This window comes from Rhinolophus ferrumequinum, chromosome 27 (genome assembly GCF_004115265.2).
Source record: "Rhinolophus ferrumequinum isolate MPI-CBG mRhiFer1 chromosome 27, mRhiFer1_v1.p, whole genome shotgun sequence".
NCBI classification, from domain to species: domain Eukaryota; kingdom Metazoa; phylum Chordata; class Mammalia; order Chiroptera; family Rhinolophidae; genus Rhinolophus; species Rhinolophus ferrumequinum.
In genome coordinates, this window is record NC_046310.1 from 17,181,136 (window position 1) to 17,204,223 (window position 23,088).

Sequence of the window (23,088 nt, forward strand, 5' to 3'; positions counted from 1 at the left end):
TTCCTTTCTCATAGTAAATAAATACTCAATTTAGGACTGAATACTGTTTTCATAGTTTTATGTTTCTTTGCTGAAGAGAGCCCTGCCCTCAGTTGCGTAAGCTTCAAGCTCCATTAAAACCTGGATTTCCCCCTGGATTTCCTCATCTGCCTCTTTAACCTCGTCTTGTAGACTCACCCCCTGACTTGGTGCAGCACGGATATATTCATCTTTTTATTCCTCAGATGGGTTATGTTTGTTCTCGTGTCAGGCCTGTGCACTTGCCTATTACACTCTTTCCTTAGCTTTTCGAAGGATTTGACATTATTTACTTCTCACGACAGGTGCCTTCTCAGTCTTTGACCACCCAATCTGAAGTATCTTTTTCTTTCTCTCTCATCTCTACCACATCGCCTGTTTCATTTTCATAGCATTTGAGACCCGGCTTTTTGTTTGTTCATATTTTTATTGACTGCCTCCACTTTTTAGGATATAAGTGTCCACTGGTGTAGTCCCAGAGCCTGGAATAGTGCCGGGACTCAGTGGATATGTGGTGGATGAAAACTGATTCGTGAGCTTGAGCTTGTACATGTTCCTACTTACTTATTTGCTAGTACAATTTCTTAGTTTGTTCTTTTTTTGCATGTAATTTGTGTATTCACTGAATGTGCTGCTGGGTTGTCTTATCAGTTTGTACAGACTCTCTTTTGATCCCTTCTGCTGCAAATACTGCTCAAGTCTATTATTTGCCATTATATTTTATTTAAAAACATTCTGTTTTAGAATATTCAAGCAAGTAGAAAAAAGTGTAGAAAATAATAAAATGAGAACTCAAGTATGCATCTCCTAGCTTTGTTATATTTTATTATCAATCCTTTTGTTAATTAGGCATTATAAATACACTTAAAGTTTATGCATTCCTTCCTAATATTACTCCCTTTCCTTTTACCTGACTTATCCATAGGTATACCTACTTCAGTGTTTTAGCATTCTTGTGTACTTATATTTAAATATTTTTATGTATAACAATAGAACTAGTATGTTTTCAAATTATATAAGTGATACCATACTATGCATCTCTTCTGCAACTTTTTTTGGGCATTATGTTTTTAGGATGTATTTATATAAATACATGGAGTTCTGATTTCTTCATTTTCACTGCTGTGTGGTTTTACATGTTCTGTTGAGGGGCTTTAAGTGGTTACTAATTTTATCCCTATTACAAACAGTGGTGCAATGAATGTTTTTGTATATGTTTCATGTGTTTATGTGAAATTTTTTCTGGGATATATTATTATGAAGGGGTTCAGAACAGGCCTCCCCAAGATTTGCCAGTTTGGCCTGTGAGTTTTTTTGAGCTGAAGACAGTTTGGACCCTGCGGACTCAGAAGAAACTTACACCCCTCCCATAACTACTTAGAAGGATCTAAATTAGAGTATTCTGCCAAGGGCATAATTATTCTCCTAATCTCATTTATTGAAAAATCCATTATCATTGTTCTATTTATATGTGGGTTTGCTTTTGGGCTCTCCCTACTTCTCTTTTAGTCTATTTTTCTATTCCTATGTCAATACCACTTTATAACAAGTATTGAAGTCTCTAAGGCAAGTCTCAAACTCTTTGCTCTTCATGGTTGGTCTGGTTTTTCTTGTGTCCAAGGGGCCACTAAAAAAGGAATTGTTAAATTCATTTGATTTATAGAATCAGTTTTCCAGGTTCCATGAAAAGTCCTGTTGAGATTTTGCTTATTTTAAGGAATATAAAAATACGACCTTTTCAAAATTAAAAAACGTTATAGGTACTCATAAAGATTTGTGAAATACAGATAAGTTAAAAATAAAACTTAGGAAAAGCATCCATAACCCCATTATCTAAACATCACTATTATCGTAGCATTAGGAATCCTACATACTAGATTTGATTTTGTAAAAATTTAATCTTCTCTGTAACAAAGGTGTCAATATGTTTGGAAAAAAATAGGATTAACATCCTTATACAGTGTGCTTCCATAACTCATTAAGAAAAAGATAAACATCCTAATAGAAAAATGAGCAAAGAATATAAACAGGCATTTGACAGAGGAGGATGTACAAATAGCAAAGAACAAATGAAAAGATTCAAAAAAATGAAATAAAACAAAAAATGAAGCAGCATTCTCCCCACTTGTGTATAAAAAGAAAAAAGTTGGAGATCATCTTAAGTACCACCAAAAGAGGAATAGTTACATAAGTGCATCCATATTGTGGAATTCGGAGCAAACAATAAAAAAAAAAGATCACTCTATTAATGTGCTGACATGAAAGAATGTCTACGGCTTCATATTGAATAAAAAATGTAAAGTGAAAGAATAGTTTCTATAATGCGATGTTATGTTTATAAAGAAAATTATATGTATATCTTTATTTGTTTGTATGTAATATTTTAGAAGTCTATATAGATTTCAGAGTAGTTGCCCAGGAATGTGGAGGTATCTAAGCGAGGAGACTTTAATTCTACATTATTTGGATTTTTTTTAAAATCATGATCTACTTTGCAATTAAAAAAATGGTTTGTCTTTTTTTGGTATACCGTATGTAGTTCCCATAGTGTTTGTTTTTTCCTAGGCATAAATTTATTTTTATTTTTTAAAACAGTAATCTATAGATAGATAAAATTTTATGCCTTACATTTTTCAGTCAATGGAAGGATTCAGTCAATGGAATGTTTAAAAATGCAGGCTGGAGTCGGCGTCAGTCTGGTTTCTAATTTCAGATGTCATAGAAGTTTTTCTCTTGACATTATTTCAGACCTACAGAAAAGTTACAAGAATTACAAAGAAGTCCATATGCCCATTCCTCAAATGTTAATGTTTTTCCACATTTGCATTATCTTTCTTTTTTATCTCTCTCCTTTCCTCTGTCTTCTTGCTTTGTCCCTCTCTATATGATTTTAAAATATGTATTTATATGGAGGCATTTTAAACATACTTCAGTATATTTATCTTTAAATATAAATTTTTTGGAATCATTTGGGAGTAAATTTGAGACATAACACCGCTTTTATCCTTACATACTTGAGTGTATGTTTCCTCAAAAAAGGACATTGTCTACATAATTAAAGTATAGTTATCAAAATCAAGACATTAGCATTGATACAATACCATGATCCAGATATTGCCAATAACCGTTACAGCCCTCCCTTTTCAAAATATTCTTGGGTCATCATGCAGGTCTCATTATTCAGCATCCTGATGTCTCATCATGCACCCAAGACATCACTTGTCATGTCTCTTGAGTCTCTTTAATCAGGAGGCACATAATGTTGACTTGTCCTAATCTTAGTGATGTTACCTCTGATTACTGGTTACAGTGGTGTCTGTCAAGTTTCTTCTCCGTTGGAAAGTTATTGCTTTTCCCTTTGTAATTAATAAAAATCTTGTGGTGTGATACTTTGTCACTGTAAATACCTAATTACTCCTCAGACTTTGACCCCCCAATTTCAGCATCCATTTATGGTTCTTGTTTGAATCAATAATTAGTGATTCATTGTGATTTTCTAATTCCGTTGTTCCTTTTTCATTTTAATTGACTTTTTATTAATACTATAAAGAAGAAATTTCTCCTCATCAATTTTATTTTATTCAATGGATTAAATCTTTTATCATCATTAATTTTGAAATGCTCAAATTATTTTAGATTTGGCCCATGGAAGCCCCTTCAAGCTAGCTTCTGTATTCTTTTGATATGTTCCCATCAATTTGTGAAGACTTTTTTTCTTTTGATGCTGTGGGATACATTTTAATGACATGATAGCATAAATCTTCAAAATGAGGGCTGGAACATTTAACTGTAGGACCCAGTTCCAAAGGCATCAGATTGTCAGTTTTAAAAAAAAAAGTTTTTAAATTTACAGTTGACATTCAGTGATGTCACTTATGTGTGGAATCTAAAGAACAAAATAAATGAACAAACAAAACAGAAATAAACTCATAGACACAGAAAACAGACTATGATACACTCGTAGATACAGAGAACAACCATGTATGGTCTCAGGTGGATAATAGACTAATCAGAGGGATCACCATCTGGTCCTGGACTTTCTTTTTTTTAGGAGGTTGGGGGTGGTTACTGTTTCATTTTTCTTTCCAATGATAGGTCTATATAAGTTTTCCAATTCTTCGTGGTTCATTCTAAGATTCTTGTATATTTCTAAGAGCTTGTCCATTTCTTATAGATAATCGAATTTGATGGCATATAGCCTTTCATAGTATTTTGGTATATTCCTTTGTATTTCTGTGGTGTCCATTGTACCTTTTCCTCTCTCATATCTGATCTTGTTTGAGTCTCTTCTTTTTTTCCCTTAGTGAGTGTAGCCAGGGGTTTGTCAGTTTGCCTTTTCAATGAATCAGCTCCTTGTTTCAGTAGGCCTGCAGTGCTATAAACTTCCCTCTTGGTACTGCTTTTGCTGCATCCCCTGAAGTTTGGTATGTTGTAGTTTCATTTTCATTTGTCTCTGTATATTTCGGTTTCTTTCATATCTTCTTTGACCCAATAGTTTTTCAGTAGTATGTTATTTAATTTCCACATATTTGAGGTTTTTCCAGTTTTCTTCTTGTACTTAATTTTCAGTTTCATAACATTGTGGTCGAAAAATATGTTTGGTATGATTTCAGTCTTCTTAAATTTGAGACTAGTTTTGTGCCCCAACTTATGGTCTATCCTTGAGAATGTTCCATGTGTACTTGAGAAGAATGTATACACTGTTGTTTTGGGGTGGAAAGTTCTAAAATATCGAAGTCCATTTGGTCTAATGTGTCATTTAAGGTTGATATTTCCTTATTGACTTTACATCTGGATGTTCCCTCCATAGCTGTCCATGGGGTATTCAGGCGCCCTACTATAATTGTATTTTTGTCAGTTTCTCCCTTTAGGGCTTAGTATTTGTTTTACATACTTTTGTGCTGTCAGGTTGGGTGCATATATATATTGATGTGTTATGACTTCCTGAGGAATCCTTCCCTTTATCATTATAAAATGTCCATCTTTGTCTCGTTACCTCTTTTTATCTTGTAATCTATTTTGTCTAAATACTGCTATACCCACTGTTGTCTGGATGTCATTTGCTTGAAGTATCATGTTCTACCCTTTTGCTTTAGAGCCTGTGTTTGTCTTTGCCCCTGAGATCAGTCTCCTGCAGGCAACATATAGTTGGATCTCTTTTTGAAATTGATCCTGCTACTCTGTGCCTTTTGATTTGAGAGTTCAGTCCACTTACATTTAGGGTGATTATTGATTATGAGGACTTACTATATCAATAGTAAGAGGACTTGCTTGATGTCTCTATTGTTTCTTTCTCCTTGTAATTCTGTCTGCTACGTGAGTTTGGTGATTCTCTGTGATTTATTTCCTGTTCCTCCTTTTTTATGTTTTGTGTCTCAGCTCTGGATTTTTGTTTTGTGATTACCTTAGGTTTGTGTAAAATGTGTCATGTATACAATAGTTCTTTTTTTCTGATTGCCACCTATCTTCATTCACATGTATCCATTCAGTCCTTTTTCTTCTCCCCTTTTATGATTTTGTTGTCACAAATTATCCCTTTTATGTTGTGCATTTGTTACCAAGTTGCAGTAGATACAGTTATCTTTAATGTCTCCTTTCCTCTTTAATCTTTATAATTATTTAATAACCTATTCTGAAGTAGATTTGCAGTTTCTTGCTTCTGCTAATCATCTTACTCAAAGTTTTGTATGCTTTTGTTGTTTTGTTCTTGGTAGAAGAGCTCCTTTCAACATTTCTTGTAATGCAGGTTTTGTGGTGGTAAATTCTCCCAGCTTTTGTTTGTGTGGGAAAGCCTTTGTTTCTCGTTCATATCTAAAGGGTAACTTACTGGATATGTTATCCTTGGCTGGTGGTTCCTCTCTTTCAATATTTTGAATATTTCTCCACTCTCTTCTTGTCTTATAATGTTTCTACTGAGAAATCTGATAATTATCTAGTGGAGTTTCCTTTATAGGTTACAGTCTTTTTTCCCCTGGCTGCATTGAGAATTCTTTTTTTGGAAGTTCGAATAACGTGTCTTGGAGACGGGTCTTTTTTCATTGATATAATTAGGTGTTCTTTTAGCTTCCTGTATTCTGAAGTTCAGTTATTTCCAAAGTCTTGGCAAGTTTTCATTAATTATTTCTTTGAGTAGGCTCTCTGTTCCCTTCTGCCTTTCTTCTTCTTCTGATATACCTATTTTTCTTAGACTACTCTTTCTAATGTAGTCAGACAGTTCTCATAGAGTTCTCTCTGTATTTTTAAATTCTAGTTCTCTTTTTTCTCCCTCCTGGGTCATTTCTAGGTTTTTATCTTTGAGTTGGGTAAATCTCTCTTCCATATGGACTGCTCTATTTCCAGTGGTCTCTATGCATTCCTTATTTCATTTATTGCATTCTTCAGCTACAGAATTTCTGTTTGGTTCTTTTTTATAGTTTTAGTCTCTTTGGTAAAGTACTCCTACTGTTAATTAATTTTATTTCTTGAGTTTCTTCATAATTGCAATCTTGAATTCTCTGTCATTTAAATCGTCTTCCATGACTTTGAGTGTGGTTTCTGGAGACTTCTCATTTTCTTTCTGTGCTCCCAAGTTACCTTGGTGGTTCTTGGTATTTGATGGATTGTTTCTCTGTCTGCACATTTGAGGTTGCGATCTCTTGTGTACTGTTTTCGTCTCAACCATTCCACAGGTTAATAGGTAGGGTACTTCCTTTGATTTTCCAGTAGGTGGTGCTATAGCGCAAGTTTTTGTTTTCTCTTACCTGCACCATTTGGGCCTCTGGGATCCTGGTGGAGTGGTGTGGCTTCAGTTAAGGAAAATGCCAAGTACCCACTGGAATGGTAGGTGTGTGTGCTCTGTGACCAGCTCAGCTCATTTATGGAGCACCACCATTGTGGTGGGGGAATTTGGTAGGTGGTGGAGAATCCATTTTGTGAGAATCCAGAGCTACCTCCTTTTGCTGCTGTATTTTTGGCTTTACAGGGCTCTGCCAGTGCACGTGCGACATTTGTGATCTCTCGGCTCCTTCCCCCTTCCAAAATGGTGGTTGGCCCACTGTTTCGCTTACAGCTTCCTAGCCACCTACCCAGCTCTGCCTGCTGAGGGGTGGGTCAGAAGGGGGTGAGGTGGGTGGGTAAGGGTGTTGCCTTTTCTGGGAGGGAAACTGCTTCCTCTCTCTTATGCAGCAGGCCTTAGTGTGAGCCAGACTTCTCTCTGCCCTAGTTGGGTTCTGGTGAGAGCTCTCTTCCTGGTTTGCAGACGGCCATCTTCTCATCGTGTGCTCACACGGTGGAGGGTGACAGGACAAGCTCTCTGGTGTCTCTTCTTACAAGGCATTAATCTCATCCTGAGGGCTTCACCCTTGTGACCTCATCTAAACCTAATGACCTCCCAAAGACTTCATCTTCAAAGGCCATCACGATGGGGGGTTAGGGATTAAACATGAAATTTTGGGAGACACAAACATTTAATCTACAGACTGGTAGTTATGAGAATTAAATAATTACGGAAAGTAGTTAGCAGTGTGCCTCAACATAAAAAGTACTGTGTTTGTTTTCTCTGTTATCATCATTATCGTTATTTTGACTTGGCATGCATTTTGCTTATGCAGTAACTGAAGAAATGAGAAAGGATTCGGTGATGTTGCTCTTCATTGATGGAGAATATGTGATAACATTAAAGAAGAAGGGAAATGGAGGAAGAAGAGCAGGTCTGTAGGCACGCTAATGAGAGAGGCTTGCACTCTGTGAAGAGAGGAGAAGATGGATGCAGTTGTCAGGTTTACAGATGTAATATAACTATGGTGAGAGTAGACAAGATGAGACCCTTTAATATTCTTTATACGGATGTGACCTTAAAGTGCAGTTGTTTGTTTTTATTCAAATCTTTATTTTCTTTTCTCTGATTTCATTGATAAGGTTGAGTTTTCTTTCTGAGCTCAGGAAAGCAGAAGTATCACTTAGATCTTTATACTAATAATACTAAATTTGATTTGCTGGATTTTGAAAAGTTCTGTTTAAAGCATTTTGAATTTGAGACATATTTTGATATTTTAAAATTGGAGTGCAATCTATTCCTACCCCCTAGCTTTCAGATTTAAGCTTTTCTCTCTAAGTAAATGAATCAAGGACTTATTTTACTAGTCTTTCTAGAACTATTAAGGATCACCAATTCTTTTACTTTGGGCAATAATTGTCTCCACATTTACTTTATAGAGTCCTCTTTGGTGGAGCCCACAGGCGGAGAGGAAACACAGGATTCATAAGATGGCGGGCGGGTGAGTTACTGAGAATTTGGCCTGGAACTTGGGGAAAAAAGTGGTAGTGGTTACACCATAATAGGAATAAAATTTGAAATATAAATTTGGGCATTATGCTGTCATGGTGAGGTCTATAAAGACAATACCATGGTTTTGAGTTTTTTCTTTATGTAAATTTTGTTAATTATTTATATGGCATAGCTTTCATGCCACCTGTACTATGATTTTATCAAAATTCACACAGCAACTCAGGACACAGTTGGCAGTTTGGAGTTTGGGGAGCTACAGAGCAAACAGCTCTCCGAGAGCACATCTTTCCTTTGGTGATAATGGTCAAAGATACATCATTAAACTGTGGTTTGGGGCTTTTCTTTCTTGTTTTAATAGCAGTATTTTAATAAATACTGGTTTACTTGTGATAAGCAGACAAGCTTCTGGAACCACTGAAATCAAACTTCAGAGAGAGAAAATAAGAAAACCTACAGGGAGATGACCTCTAATTAATACTAACATAAAATAATCCTCAAGTGACAGACATTTTCATTCCGAAGAAAAAGTCTATGCCCAAGATCAACTGTATTACAACTACATGATACAGACTCCAAGCTGTGATTTTACACAATACAATCAGTATATCAGCAATGATATAAATACAGGGAAAAAAGGCAGTAAGTGGAAGTCATCAAAGGAATGGAGCCTGTAAGAGTGGAACTACATTTAAAAAAGAGAAAAGTCTGTGGGTCTGTACCTATGGCAGGTGTCTATATTTTTCAATGTAAAAATGACCTTAACTTGGTACACTGGTTTACTGATGAAGTTATCAATTTTCTGTGACTATGTGTAGTGCTACATGTTAGATGAGACTAATTGTAAGTAATATTACGAAGTAGAAAAAGTTTGTCCCTAGGACCCACTTACTTCTCTTGTTCCTTCAACCTTGTCATTTAGTAGTCACCCTCTGTAGGTCTTTTCCCGTCTTACCACTGTCAAAAGAAATCTCTAGTACTTTTGGGTCATGGGTTATCTTTGAAAGATAAATAGACACACTAATGGCAGATTATTTTACATTTAAGTGGGGCTTTTGAAAATCCAAACAGAAATTCCTTATGGTTAAACTTCAAATATTGATGTCTGTTGGGGGAAATATTTTTAGAGAAGAGAGTTTTTTACTCCACTCCATAAATTACAACTTGTTGCCAGGAAGGAAGGGAATTAAGTCTGTTACAGGCCTGTTACGTGCTAGTGTCTGGGCATCTGTGCTGGGCCCCTGAGCTACACAGTATCATTGGTCCTCACAGTGAGCTGGTGAGATCTGCATTCTCATTCACATTTTACAAAAGAGGAACTGACAGGGGCACAGATTGATGAAGTGACCTTCTTAAAGAGGTCACAGTGGAGGCACATCTTCAAATCAGGACTTCCAGATGCCAAACTTTTACCTTTACCACTAGACCAGCATTTCACAGTTATTTTATTCTTTCATTTTACCCATACTTCTTTTTGGTGAACATGCAATATCTTGCCCTCAAGAATTCCATACATGTTTTATAGGGATGGTTCCCCAGCTCCCTTGTGAAGCACCACCCTAGGCTTTGCTGCTTGTGGTTGGTGAGTCTCACTTGAACCTTTTGTTGTGTTTTTGGCTAGAAGTGCCTTATAAGCAGAGATGGCCAACGACCACAGCATTCATGTCTGAACATAATTGAGTTAGCTTTGTTTGTTTTGAGTAGATTGGCCAACTCTGAAGTTTGTACTTCTAATAAGGTACTAGTATTGATGTGTTATGTGTGAACTGTAACGTTTAGGGAATTACCTCAGCAAGAATTAAATTTCTTGTTATTGACACTTTCGAACAGATGTATTTAGTATTACAAACAGTTTGAACATGTTCATTCAACAAAGGGCTATAAAGTACTTCCTATGTGCCAGGCCTATGTTAGATTCTATACTGAACATGATACTGAAAACACATGGTTTCCACCCTCTGTGAGATGACAGTTTAGAAGGGAGACAAACATGTGAGGTAACTATTAAAATACACTACAATGATGACAATGATGGAGGTCTGGAGAAGGGAGAGTGCAGGCACTGTGAAAGGAATAGTGCTTGGGGACACAGGGAAAGAGAGAAGTTGTAAGTTAAGCTGAAGCTTGAATATATTTCTGAATACTCCCCTGCTACAGTATGTATCGTTTACAAGACTTGTAGCTGCTCATTTGTTTCCCTTTATTTTTCTGCTCTCCAGCTCTTAAATTTCTCTGGTTTTTGGAAGTGGGCAGACTTAATTTCTGGGGGGGTACAAGAAAGTCAAATTAATGTCGATTGCTCTACTTCTGCATTCTTTATGACATGTCGACATGTCATCGTGCGCGAGGTATCACAATGGTGGCGGGACATGATGGACAGAGGAGGGTAATGGAACTAGGTACCTGATTGCTTTATCATTTTTACTGTCATACAGATGGCTTTCTTCTGTTGAGGATAATCTAAGGACTGAGAGTGTGACTAGCTATGCTCCAGAGCTAAAATGAAGTTAAAGGACAGTTGTCTGGAGGAAAACATTGTATTCAATGGTATACAGTTTTCTGGCCCATTTTGGTTGTAAGGCTTTGGGTTCCTCTATGTTTCAGTATTTATAAACATGCTTATTTTTGTCTCATATGCATGCTGGTTCTCATAGGCACCTTGGCAGGTGTTCAACAATTCAGTTTACTTGAGAAGCCGCATGATATTATATTATGGAAAGAGCCCTGCATCAGAAGTTAGAAGAGAGAAATTCTAGTCCTACCTCTGCCTCTAACTAATTTGTTCTCTGCCTTTGAGCTAGTCAGTTAACCTCTGTTAGGTCTCAGTGTCTTGCATTTTAAATAACGGGATAGGATAATGCTCTCTAAGGTGTTGCTCAGCTCAAAACTTTTATCATTTTAATATTGACGGGCAATTATTCAACTACCAAATCTTTAATGAATGCTTCGCACATTTCAGGCCCTGTGCTACGTGCAGTCAATAAGAGACATGGAAGGAGACATATAGATAGATCAATGGAGGAGAATTTAGAGTCCAGAAATAAACCTATACATCTCTGGTCAGTTGATTTTCAGCAAGGGTGGCAAGACCATTCAACAGGGAAGAATAGTCTTCAACAAATGATGCTGGGACAACTGGATTCCTGCATGCAAAAGAATGCATTTGGACCCCTACAGCACACTATATAAAAAACAACTCAAAATGAATCAAATAGCTAAGCATGCGAGCTAAAACTATAAATCTCTTAGAAGAAAATGGATAAATCTTTGTGACCTTGGATTGGGCATTGGCTTTTTAGATTTAACGTCAAAAGCACAAGCAACCAATGAAAAAATTGATAAATTGGACTTCATTAAAATTAAGAAAGACTTTTATGTGTCAAAGGACACTATTAAGAAAGTGAAAAGATGATCCACAGAATGGGGGAAAATATTTGCAAGTTGTTTATCTGATAAAGACCTAGTACCCAGAATATATTAAGAGTTTTTATAACACAACAATAAAAAGACAAAATAAAAATGGGCAAGGAATCGGAATTGACATTTCTTCAAAGAAGATACATAAATAGCCTGTAATACATGAAAAGATGCTCAACATCATTAGCCATCAGAGAAATAATCAAAATCATCTGAGAGATCACTTCACACCCATTAAGATGGCTGTAATCAAAAAGACATCATAAAAAGTGTTGGTGAGGATATGAAGACATTGGAACCCTCATACACTGCTGGGGGGATTGCAAAATGGAGCAGCTGCTTTGGAAAAGAGTTTGGCAGTTCCTCAGAAAACTTAAATATAGAGTTACCATATGACCCAGCAGTTCCATACCTACCTAGGTATATACCCAGGAGAATTGAAATCATGTATCTATACAAAACATATATTAATGTTCATAGTAGCATTATTCATAATAGCCCCAAAGTGAAAATAACCCAAATGTCCAATAACTGTTAGGTGGATAAACAAAATATGGAGGAGTCTATAAAATGGAATATTGTTCAGCCAGAAAAGGAATGGAGTACAGCTAGCTACCTGCCACGACATGGATGAACCTTGAAAACCTTAATGCTGAGTGAAAGAAGCCAGACACACAAGGCTACACATTGTATGATTCCATTCATGTGAAATGTGCAGAACAAGCAAATCCGTAGAGACAGAAAGCAGTTTACTTGTTGCCAGGGGCTGGGAGGAGCAGGGAATGAGGAGTGATGGCTAATAGGTTCAGGGTTTCTTTTTGGGGTGATGAAAAGGTCTGGAAGTAAATAGTGGTGATGGTTGTACAACCTTGTAAATATATTAAAACCCACAAATTGTATGCTTTAAAATGGTGATTTTTATGATGCATGAATTATATCTCAATAAAACATTTTTAAAAAAGCATGGCCCTTCATGGTGCTAAAATGAACTGTTAACATGATAGGGATAGAAAAGCATTCTGTGGGAGGATACAGTATAGCATTCTGTGGGAGGATACAGTATAACATTCTGTGCTATTATTTGGAGTTGGGGTCAGAGTGTTGGAATAAGTAATACTGAAACAAAGACCTGAATGTCGAGTTGAAATTATTCAAGTGAAAAGATGGAATGAGAATGGAAATGAGGAAAGAGAGAAGAATATATCCGTTAGAATTAAAAGCTTAAAGCCAATTTCAGCTGTAACCAGGTATAAGCTCCTACCTCTCTGTCACAATGCAAGATTAGTAAAGACTTTTTGCATTAAGTAATTCAATTATCCTGTAACGTTTACTATTGAAAAATATATCTGAGCTTCTTCAGGGGAAATCAAAGCATTTATTTTTCATGATTTGATTCTAAATATTTTTAAATTTTAGTGTATGGCATTTTATAATTTTAAAATTTCATGAAACCAGAGCTAGATTCTAGAAGTTGTTTATGCTAGGTTTTTTTCCTCCCCTCTATTTATATATTTTATAAACCAAGTTTCCAACCTCCCTTCCTATAGAAATTGTTTTCATTCCTTTTGACAGTTTGACGTTAATTTCAGATCCTTGTAAGCATTATTTATTATAGAGGTAGGATAAATACATATATTTATTTTTGCTTTGCTCAAATATTTAGTTTTGTGTGCTCTTAGGTAGTAAAATATTTTATTAAGAATAAATCTCAAACATGCAAAAGTAGAGAGAATAGTATAATCGACACCCATGAAATCAATACCTGCTTTACAAAATTTTAACTCATGGCCAATTTTATTTTATTATACATCCACCTATATAGTTCTTTACCTCCTGGATTATTTAGAAGCAAATCTCAGATGTCACATGATTTCATTTATATTATTTATTTCTAAATAATTCTTTTTTAAAAAAACTTCTTGAGTGTTGACTTGGAAATTTATTTCTTATGAAAACATTATTTGAAAAGTTACGAGTTACTGGAAATGAATAGTTAACTCTTTTATGCAGTTTTAAAATTTGCTTACATAATCATTTCTTCTAATACATTCTAGGTATGCTTATAAAATAATAAAATTGGTGTTATGAAGATGTGATTCATATACAGTCTCTATGCTCCTTGTTGTGATCATATGAACTACCCTGTTTCCCCGAAAATAAGACCTAGCAGGACAATCAGCTCTAATGAGTCTTTTGGAGCAAAAATTAATATAAGACCCGGTATTGTATTATATTATATTATATCATATTATATTATATTATATTATATTATATTATATTATATTATGTTATCTGGTCTTATTTTACTATAAGATAGTGTTATAGTGAACACTATAAGAATATAGTAAAATAAGTAAGACTTATAGTAAAATAAGACTGGGTTTTATATTAATTTTTGCTCCAAAAGATGCATTAGAGCTGATTGTCGGGCTAGGTCTTATTTTTGGGGAAACACTGTAGAACTTAGGCGTTATCAAACTCTACAGCTAGTAATTATTTCCTTCTCCATGTTCAGTGGTCTTTATTGTTTTGCCTTCTAGGAGAATCTGTATCATTTAATGTTATTGACTATCCACTCATTGAAGACACATCTCTCTTGGCTTCCCTGACATTTGACTTTCTTAGTTCAGCCCTGTATTGGAGCGTCCTGTTACTGACACGCTTTCTTTTGATGCCTACAAAATATAACTGTATCCCATCCTTACTCTGTTCTTGTGGCTCTTCTGCCCTCTGTACAAATTCATAGTTCTGGCGTCATGGCTACGTGATACATTATCTACATATTAGTGAATCCCAAATATGTGTTACTGGTGAATGAAAGAACCTCTCTTCAGTGTTCTTTATTTAGTGTTCTAGTTGAATATTTAAAATGTTCCCATGGATATCCCATTGTCATCCTAAATTCAGATAATCAAAACTGAATCCATATTCTTTTTTATTAATATTGATTCCCCTTCAGCTCACCTCTAATGACAGATCACTAGGTTTCTTCTTCAGATCACTACGCTGTCTTTCTCTTCCTCCAGTCCGCTATGCACATGCTATTTTCTTGTCCTGTTAATTCTTCAAAGTATGTAAGTTGTTTGCATTTTTCATTAGTATTGCCTATTCTAGGCATTTTCTTGCTTTAGGAAACTTTCTAACTACTCGTAGTTCAGCTAACTTCTCTGTAATCCCTTAAACCCCAAGTGTTCTCCACAGTCAAGAAGATCTATTTACAAGTCTCTCCTTCATTAGAATTCAGGCTCTTCAAGGGCTAAGACTGGATTTTATTCATGCTTGCACCGTACATAATACATGACATTGTATTACTCATTAACTGTTAATTGAATGGAACTCCTAATCTCTTCACCTATATTCCTGCAAAATCTACCTAAGGTCTTGTCTTTCCTTTGCGGTATATTCTATATAAAGTAATCTTAACCCTTTGAGAATCTAATGAAAGCAATAGTCTCTGTTAATGTACCATTTCCATCATGGAACTTATTGCAATCTGAAATTATTATTGCTATATTTATAATGGTTTCGCCTCCTGGAATGTACCTTCTGATTTTAGGGACCATGCCAGTCTTACACATTTTTGTGACCTTTAATATAACACATGGTAGGACCAAAAGAAATATTTACTGAATGGGTATTCTACTACCTCCCCAGTTGATGCAAATGTATTATGCATTTATACATAATACAAATAATTTCACAATAGTTAACCAACCTTAACCTTTGGATCTTTGGTTTATTGTCATCAGACTAATCTTTCTAAATAGTACTGTTATTAATGAAAAGTTCAGTCAGACTCCTGTGCCAGATCTAAGATAGGTTCTGGGAATATAAAGGTAAAGAAGCACATCATGTCTGCTTTTTATGGAATTTATAAATAAAGAGGAAGAAAAGCTTAAGTCTCCTTGAGGAGGTCAAGGAAAGCTTCCTAGAGGACATCTGATATCTCAAAGGTGTTTTTCAACTCAAAAATCACTGTTGCCCTTTTCCTTAGCATTGGATAACAGCCTGCACAGAAGACTGGTGGCTGCCAGTCCGTTGCTGGTGCCGCCCTCATTCTGATTAACTTAAACATTTACTTCACCCCAAGTAGTCACTTTGGAATTAAAATCTAATTCCTTACTAGACAGAGATTGTTTCTAGATCCTCCATTATTCTGTTAGCCGAGATAACTGAAAGGAGAATTCAGTGGTGGTCCCCGTCACTTTCTTGAAGCCCTGGCAAGCTTTTGTTGTTTGCGGTTTGCTTGGCTTTCGTTTGGTTAGCAGTGGAACAGGAGACATTAGCACTTAGCACTAATGTACTATATTTATTATGTTCATTTTCTCTTTCATTCCCATTAAAATGTAAGCTCTGTGAGAACAGGATTTTTTCCTGTTCTGTTCACTGCCAAAAGAATATTTGTTGAATGAATACTTAGGCCATTCTTGGTAGCCTTAACACAGGAGTTGAAATAAAAATGGTAGAGATAGAAGCTGGTTTACGTGGTTGAGGGTAACTCAGGCTGGTAATTCAAAATCAAACAGGAATAGTTTTTTTTTTTTTTTCCACCTTTTAAAAAGTTTAGTAAAGAGAACATTTATGAAAATTCTCTTCTTTAGTTACTTTTGTTTTTACTGCTGATAGCTTGTAAAATCTTTTTAAAATGAACATGTCCTCTTAGGTTTCTTTTTTGTAATTTATGTAAGTTTTATAATCATGTAATTTATTTCTACTGTAAGTCATATGATCTCAATTTCTTATGGCTTTTTTAGACTTTTAGTGTTCTCCCAAGAAAATGAAAACACTCCCAAGAAAATGAAAATTTTAGGTACTCTCTTCTTTACTAAATGGAGGTATCAAATTATATTAATAAATAGTTTTTAGACCTTAATTTTATTTATTTTTAATTACTAAGCAAATATGCTTAGTAGTTTATGTGTAAATAACTTTGTTATTCAAAACTCTAGAATTAGACATCTGTCTAATGAATGCTGTTCTAAATGTTGCTAAATGATTAATAGTAATTAAAAGGTTAAATATAAGCTGAAGAAAGCTTTGAATTTTTAAATGTTTGCAACAGCTAGTAATCTGACTGATGCAGACATTTTTGTCAAAGTTGAAAAAGTTAGAGCTAATTAATTTCTTGGGAGACATATGACGAAATGGTAGGTGTGATAACATATTTGAGTAACATATGGCAGTTATGAGGCACCTTTCTAATGACTGAGCAGCCAGTTAAATACAGACTTTTTTGGTGTTTTTCTTTCATTTCCATTCTTTGTTTCTTGTGTTTTTTAACACCAATTTTGTTTTCTAGAGGTCCATAATCAGGATTTAATGATTTATATTTAAAATATTAACATGAATATGTAATTCTATTCTAAATAGCATAAATTTTAGTAAAAAGTATTTTTTTTTATTGTAGCCAATCATATTTTCCCTCAGTGTATACTTATATGACTAAGTAAACCTAATGTATGGGGAATTACACTCCATATATGTTCATCAACTCAGATTACCCTTGAATGAGGACCAAAAAAAATGTTAAGTGGTTTTATAGATACATATTTTAAAAATTTAGCTGCATTTATTTTTCTCTTGTAAAGATTCACTGTTTGCATTTTGACTAATTTCCTTTCTTCCATTCTTACTTTCTGAATATTGCTTGATGATGACAACAGATTAGAAAAGAAAATAACAATTCTGTTATTCAAAGAGTACCGAAAACTTTGATAGAGGAATTTTGAGTTAAGAATTTCGGAAACAGAGGTAATTTAAGTAGTGAATTATAGTTTGTTTTCATTTTTTTAAAGTTGGATTTTTACCACAATTTGTATGATTGTAATCTGGTGTATAAGTGTAAAATTTTCTGTCATTCAGAAATATCCACAGTGAAATAAGAGTTCAGGATGAAAATACATCTGTTGTTCTCCAGAGCCAGCCACTGGAGGGTGTTCAAGTTAACTTTCCTTAGTCTCAACATTCCGCTGATTAGATTGATGAAATGAAAAAGTAAGTGAAGGCTGTGCTTTTCCAACTCTTCTGATATTAAAGCAAAAGTAGTATTTATGTCTAAAATGAAATAAACTGAAAGGCAATATAATTTTAAACTTTGAAAGATGATGTGTAAATTCTAGAATTTTTAAGGTGATTATAACATTCCTTTGGTTTCTACTCTAGACCCTCTTCAAAATATTACTGTATTTTTTAGTATACTTACTTAAAAAATTTGCATATCCTATTTAGAGGATCTAACATGCCTAGAAACCTTCCAGATTGATTTACTAAACTTTTTTGATATTATCATAATTGTTTTCATTCAAATTTGAGTATCCTATGAAGAATGTTGGTATGGACATCTGTTCTATGAATTCTTCCTTGCTCTAAATCTGTAGCAAAATTTTTCTTGTCAATTGACAAGAAATGCTTTTAGTCAATAGTGATAAAGACGTATCCATGAGGGACCTGCTGGAATATTTTGTCCCACGTGGGCTCTGAACTCAAGCCTTAAGTTAAATAATAAAGGTGAACTTTCAAGTGATTCACAGTAAAGCACTCACTTCTCATTCATTTAATACAATTTGTAAAATTTGGATTATTATCTAATTATCTGTGAACACTCAGTTTTAAAGATAGCAGGATTCCCTGAAATAACAGCTTACTCGTTTGAAAAATGACTCTTAAGGATTTATTCTGGGGCTGTAAAGTAGAAACAATTTAATTGGTAAGATTGTACTGGTGGTTAGAATCCCCAGGAACAAAATCCTGGTGGATAGACTATTTATTTACTTTTTAAAGCATGTCTTAGTAGAGTAAAATGATGATTTAGAAATTGCCTGATTAGTTTTATTAATTATCAACAATAATAAATTTTAAGTTGGATCATTTTTCTTTATTAAAGTAATAATCCATGTAATTCTGTTTAGCTACGAGGCAGAATTTAATGAAGAATGGAAAGATGATAATTTTTCATTCAGTAGGAAAACTTGATACTTGATTTGATTTGATAGTTGAGTAATTACGCTTAGAAATACTATTTTTTTTGCTTTCATAAGTTGTTCAAATATTTTCTATTCAGATAAGTATTTTTATGTCATAAATAAGGAAATGACAGATATCAGATCTATAAGCCAATGTTAAAATTCACTATAAAATACTTGGCCCCAATCCTGAAAGCCATGGTTCATTCTAAAAATGTTTCTGGAACAGTGAGCAAATGATTTTGGAAGATTAGAAGATTTACATTTTAAATACAGTGTCAACAATCTTTACCTTACCATGCATAATTTGCATTGCTAGATGTGCTGAGGTCAGTGTTTAACCACTCACATACCTTATTTATTTTCTGTAATTACTTAGTAAGTCCTGAAGGGACTTACGATTGAAAAGAAGGGTTTGAGAGAAAATATGTTCATAGTCTTATTAACAGTATGGAAAGTAGTCCGTGTTGTGGAGCATGATGCACTCTGCCACACAGAAACATTTTTTTGGATGCTTTCATAGCCATCTGTAGAGGGTGGATCATAGATTATACATGAGTCAGATAAAAAAGATAATTTTGACATTATCTTTCCTCCCTGAATACCTTGCTTCTGTAAAATGGTGTGTTAGCTTGAATAAATCATTACAAAGGAATCTCAAAGTTGGCAATTAAAATATATACAGGAAATTCATTGTTTATGATTTTATTTTAGTGTTTTCTGTTGACAAGGACAGTTTTAAGAACATATGATCATCAGTCTAGCCTCAGAAGAGGTGCTTATTTTTTTGCCTCTAGGAATGAAAGATTAATTTTAATAAACATTTTAAGTCTATCCATTTTACATAATTTAGTCACTAAATACATGCCAGAACTTGTCAGAAACTCAGAATTACAATGAAGATATTCAACTTATTCTTCAGAAATTTGGGGGGAACTGTAAATGCTTTATGCATTTACAATAACCGGGTATACTGACAAAATCTATTGTTTTGACTTTTATTATTTGTTTATTAAATTTATTGGGGTGATGTGGTTAATAAAATTATATACGTTTCAAGTGTACAATTGTATAATATATCATCTGTTTGTTGCATTGTGTGTTTATCCAATGTCAAATCTTTTTCTGTCACCATATATTTGACCCCCTTACCCTTTTTTATCCCCCTCACCCCCTTTCCCTTTGGTAACAACTAAATTGTTGTCTGTGTCTATGAGTTTTTGTTTGTTTGTCTTGTTCGTTTGTTGCTTTCAGTTTTATATCCCACATGTGTGTGAAATCATATGGTTCTCAACTTTCTGTCTGACTTATTTCACTTAGCGTGATAATCTCAAGATCCATTCATGTTGTCACAAATGGTAGTATTTCATCTTTTCTTATGACCTAGTAATATTCCATTGCGTATATGTACTACATCTTCTTTATCCAGTCAACTATCGAAGGGCACTTTGGTTGTTTCCATATCCTGGCCACTGTAACTAATGCTGCAGTGAGCTTTGGGGTACATATATCTTTACAGATCAATGTTCTCAAATTTTGGAGGTAGATACCCAGAAGAGGGCTTGATTGCTGGGTCATATGGTAATTCTATTCTATTAATTTTTTGAGGAACCTCCATACTGTTTTCCGTAGTGGTTGTACCAATTTACATGTCTACCAGTACCAATTTACATGTCTACCAGCAGTGTATGAAGGTTCCTTTTACACCACAACCTCTCCAACACTTGTTCTTACCTGTCTTGTTGATAATAGCTACTCTAACAGGCATCTTTTCATTTGTTGGCTGTTTGTATACAGTCTTCTTGGGAGAAGTGTCTGTTCAGGTCCTCTGCCCATTTTTTAATTGGATTTTTGTTGTTGTTGTTGTTGATTTGTATGAGTTCTTTATATAGTTTGGATATTAGCCCCTTATTGGAGGTGTTGTTTGTAAATATCACCTCCCATTTGGTTGGTTACCTCTTTGTTTTGTTGATGGTTTCTTTTGCTGTGTAGAAACTTTGTAGATATACCTAGTCCCATTCATTTATTTTTGCTTTCACTTCCCTTGCCTTTGGGGTCAAATTCATAAAGTCCTCTCTAAGCCCAAAGTTCATAAGTTTAGTACCTATTTTTTTTTCTATGCATTTTATTTTTTCAGGTCTTATGAGTATATTTAGGTCTTTGATCCATTTTTGTGTATAGTGACATTTTAGAAATTAGATGCCAGATTTGGATTAGGATCAGTAGGTCATCCAGCAAGAAAGATTCCGGAATAAAGGAACCAAAATTCATTTTGTCTTCAACAATAAAATGCTTAATATATTTCTTAAAATAAATTCATAGTATTTTCCTTGAAAACAGTATGTCTTTAAGTTAACCGGTATGCCTAGCGTTAAATCCTTACTATAGATCCGGCATAATGCTGTGTGCTTTGCATGACATTTATGTGTTAAGGATAAAGCAGAGACAGATCATTAGATCTCTGATCATAGTCATGGGAATGGTGGGTGTCTTACTTGGGCCCAGACGTTTAAGTACCTGGGACATGCCATTCATTGCTGGGTATTGATACTGCAGCTGATTGCCAGTGATCCCAAGGATGTGAGAAATCTTTCCCAAATATTGCTCCTTGCCTGATTGAGTTTTCAGGAGCCAGGCAACATGGTCTGTCAACTCCTAAACTTAATATTTGAAATTCAGTTAAGTACTTGGAGTAAGGGTAAAGTAGGAGGGCTTACCGAATGGGACCTGAGTCTAGCCTCAGTCAGCCATTCCCCAGCCATTCATTTATCCATTCAGTCAAGGATATTTATTGAGTACCTACTACAGAGCTCCACAGAAGTGAGGGGGATAGCAAATAAAGAAGACAAATACGTAAAGCTTATGGTACAGTAGACAATAGAGAAAAATCAAGTCTGGAAGATAGGATATGAAACGTCAGCGTTGACAGGGATAGAGAGGGGGTGGTCTGGGTTGAAATTTTAGATAGGATGGCCCGAAGAACGTGAGATAACACTAGCCACGTGTGAGGGGCAACTGTTCCAGAAAGAGGGACTAGCTAGTGTAAAGACTATTGAAGTATGTTCTTTAGAACTTCCTTTAGCATGGCTGGCTGGTGGTAAACTCTTTAGTTTTTTTTTTGGTAAAATATATGTAACATAAAAGTTACCATTTTAGCCATTTTTAAGGTACAGTTCAATGACATTAAGTGCATTCACAGTGTTATGCCACCATCACCACCATCCATCTGCAGAACTCCTTTCTTCTTGCGAAACTGAAGTTGTACCCATTAGACAATAATTCCCCATTCCTCCTCCTTCCAACCCCAGCAAGAACTATTCTTTTTGTTTTTTATCTTTATGACTTTGACTACTCTAGGTATGGCAGTTAAGTGGGATCATATGGTATTTGTCTTTTGTGACTGCATATTTTCCTGTGCATAATGTCCTCAAGGTTCATCCATGCTGTAATCCATGTTGATAATACCATGTGTCAGAATTTCCTTTTTAAGGCTGATCATATTCTGTTGCATGTGTGTACCACATTTGTTTATCCATTCATCTGTCAATATCTTTTCATTTGTATTTGTGTGAAAATGTATTTATTTTGCCTGTATTCTTGAAGGATATTTTTACTGTGCACAGAATTCTAGGCTGGGATTTATTTTTTACTCAATGAAGATAATCATTCCTCTGTTTTTGAGCTTCCACTATTATTAACTATTGGAATGTTAGTTGTTAGTGTAACTGTTGAGCCTTGGAAAGTAATCTGTTTTTTCTCTGGGTACTTTTAAGATTTTTCTCTTTGCTTTGTGCCTAGGTGTGGATTTCTTTTTATTTATCGTGGCTCGATATTAATTAGCTGTCTCAAATTATATAGATTAATGTTTTTCAGGAAAATTCTTAGCTATTCACTCTTCAGATACCCATACTCTTCCAACACGTTCTCTCTCTGATCTCCTAGGATACCAGTTAGAAACTTGTAAAATCGTCCCTGTGTGTATGCTGTTATCTTGTCCGTTTCAGTGTATTCCTTTTTTTTTTTTTTTTGTCTTTTTGTGCTTCATTCTAGATAGTTTCTTCTGACAGTTTCCCAGTTCACTATTTCTCTTCAGTGGTATCTAATATGATATTAAACTTGCCTATTGAGTTCTTATTTTTGGTCATTATATTTTTCAATTTGGAATTTATATTTGTGTTTTTCAAATGAGCTATCATTTGTGTAGTTCTGTATTTCACTACTGAAAATTTCAAGTTTGACTTTTATCTCCTTGAGTATACTAAGCCGAGTTTTTTTATTCGCATTCTGTGATACTTTCAGTATCTGAAATCCTGTAGGTATGTTTTTGTAATTTGCTGTTTCTGAAGGTTTTTGCTTCCGGTGTCTTGGCTCATCAATGTGCTGGTGATAAATATTGTCGTTTCTTGTTATTTATGGTAGCTAGGTTAC

The 23,088-nt window shown here is 34.7% G+C and overlaps 1 protein-coding gene across 3 annotated transcripts in view; it reads left to right on the top strand.

The window, feature by feature from the left end:
* AKT3 (AKT serine/threonine kinase 3) overlaps window positions 1-23,088 on the top strand; it is a 250,149-nt gene that overhangs the window by 43,820 nt on the left and 183,241 nt on the right. Inside the window, exon 1 of one of the 3 annotated variants that reach the window (XM_033099399.1) lies at window positions 8,212-8,273. The exons of the other annotated variants lie outside the window; for them this stretch is intronic. The gene's annotated coding sequence lies outside the window, so the exon portion shown is untranslated. Of the gene's footprint in view, window positions 1-8,211; window positions 8,274-23,088 lie in introns of those variants that run through there. 3 annotated transcript variants of the gene reach the window in all.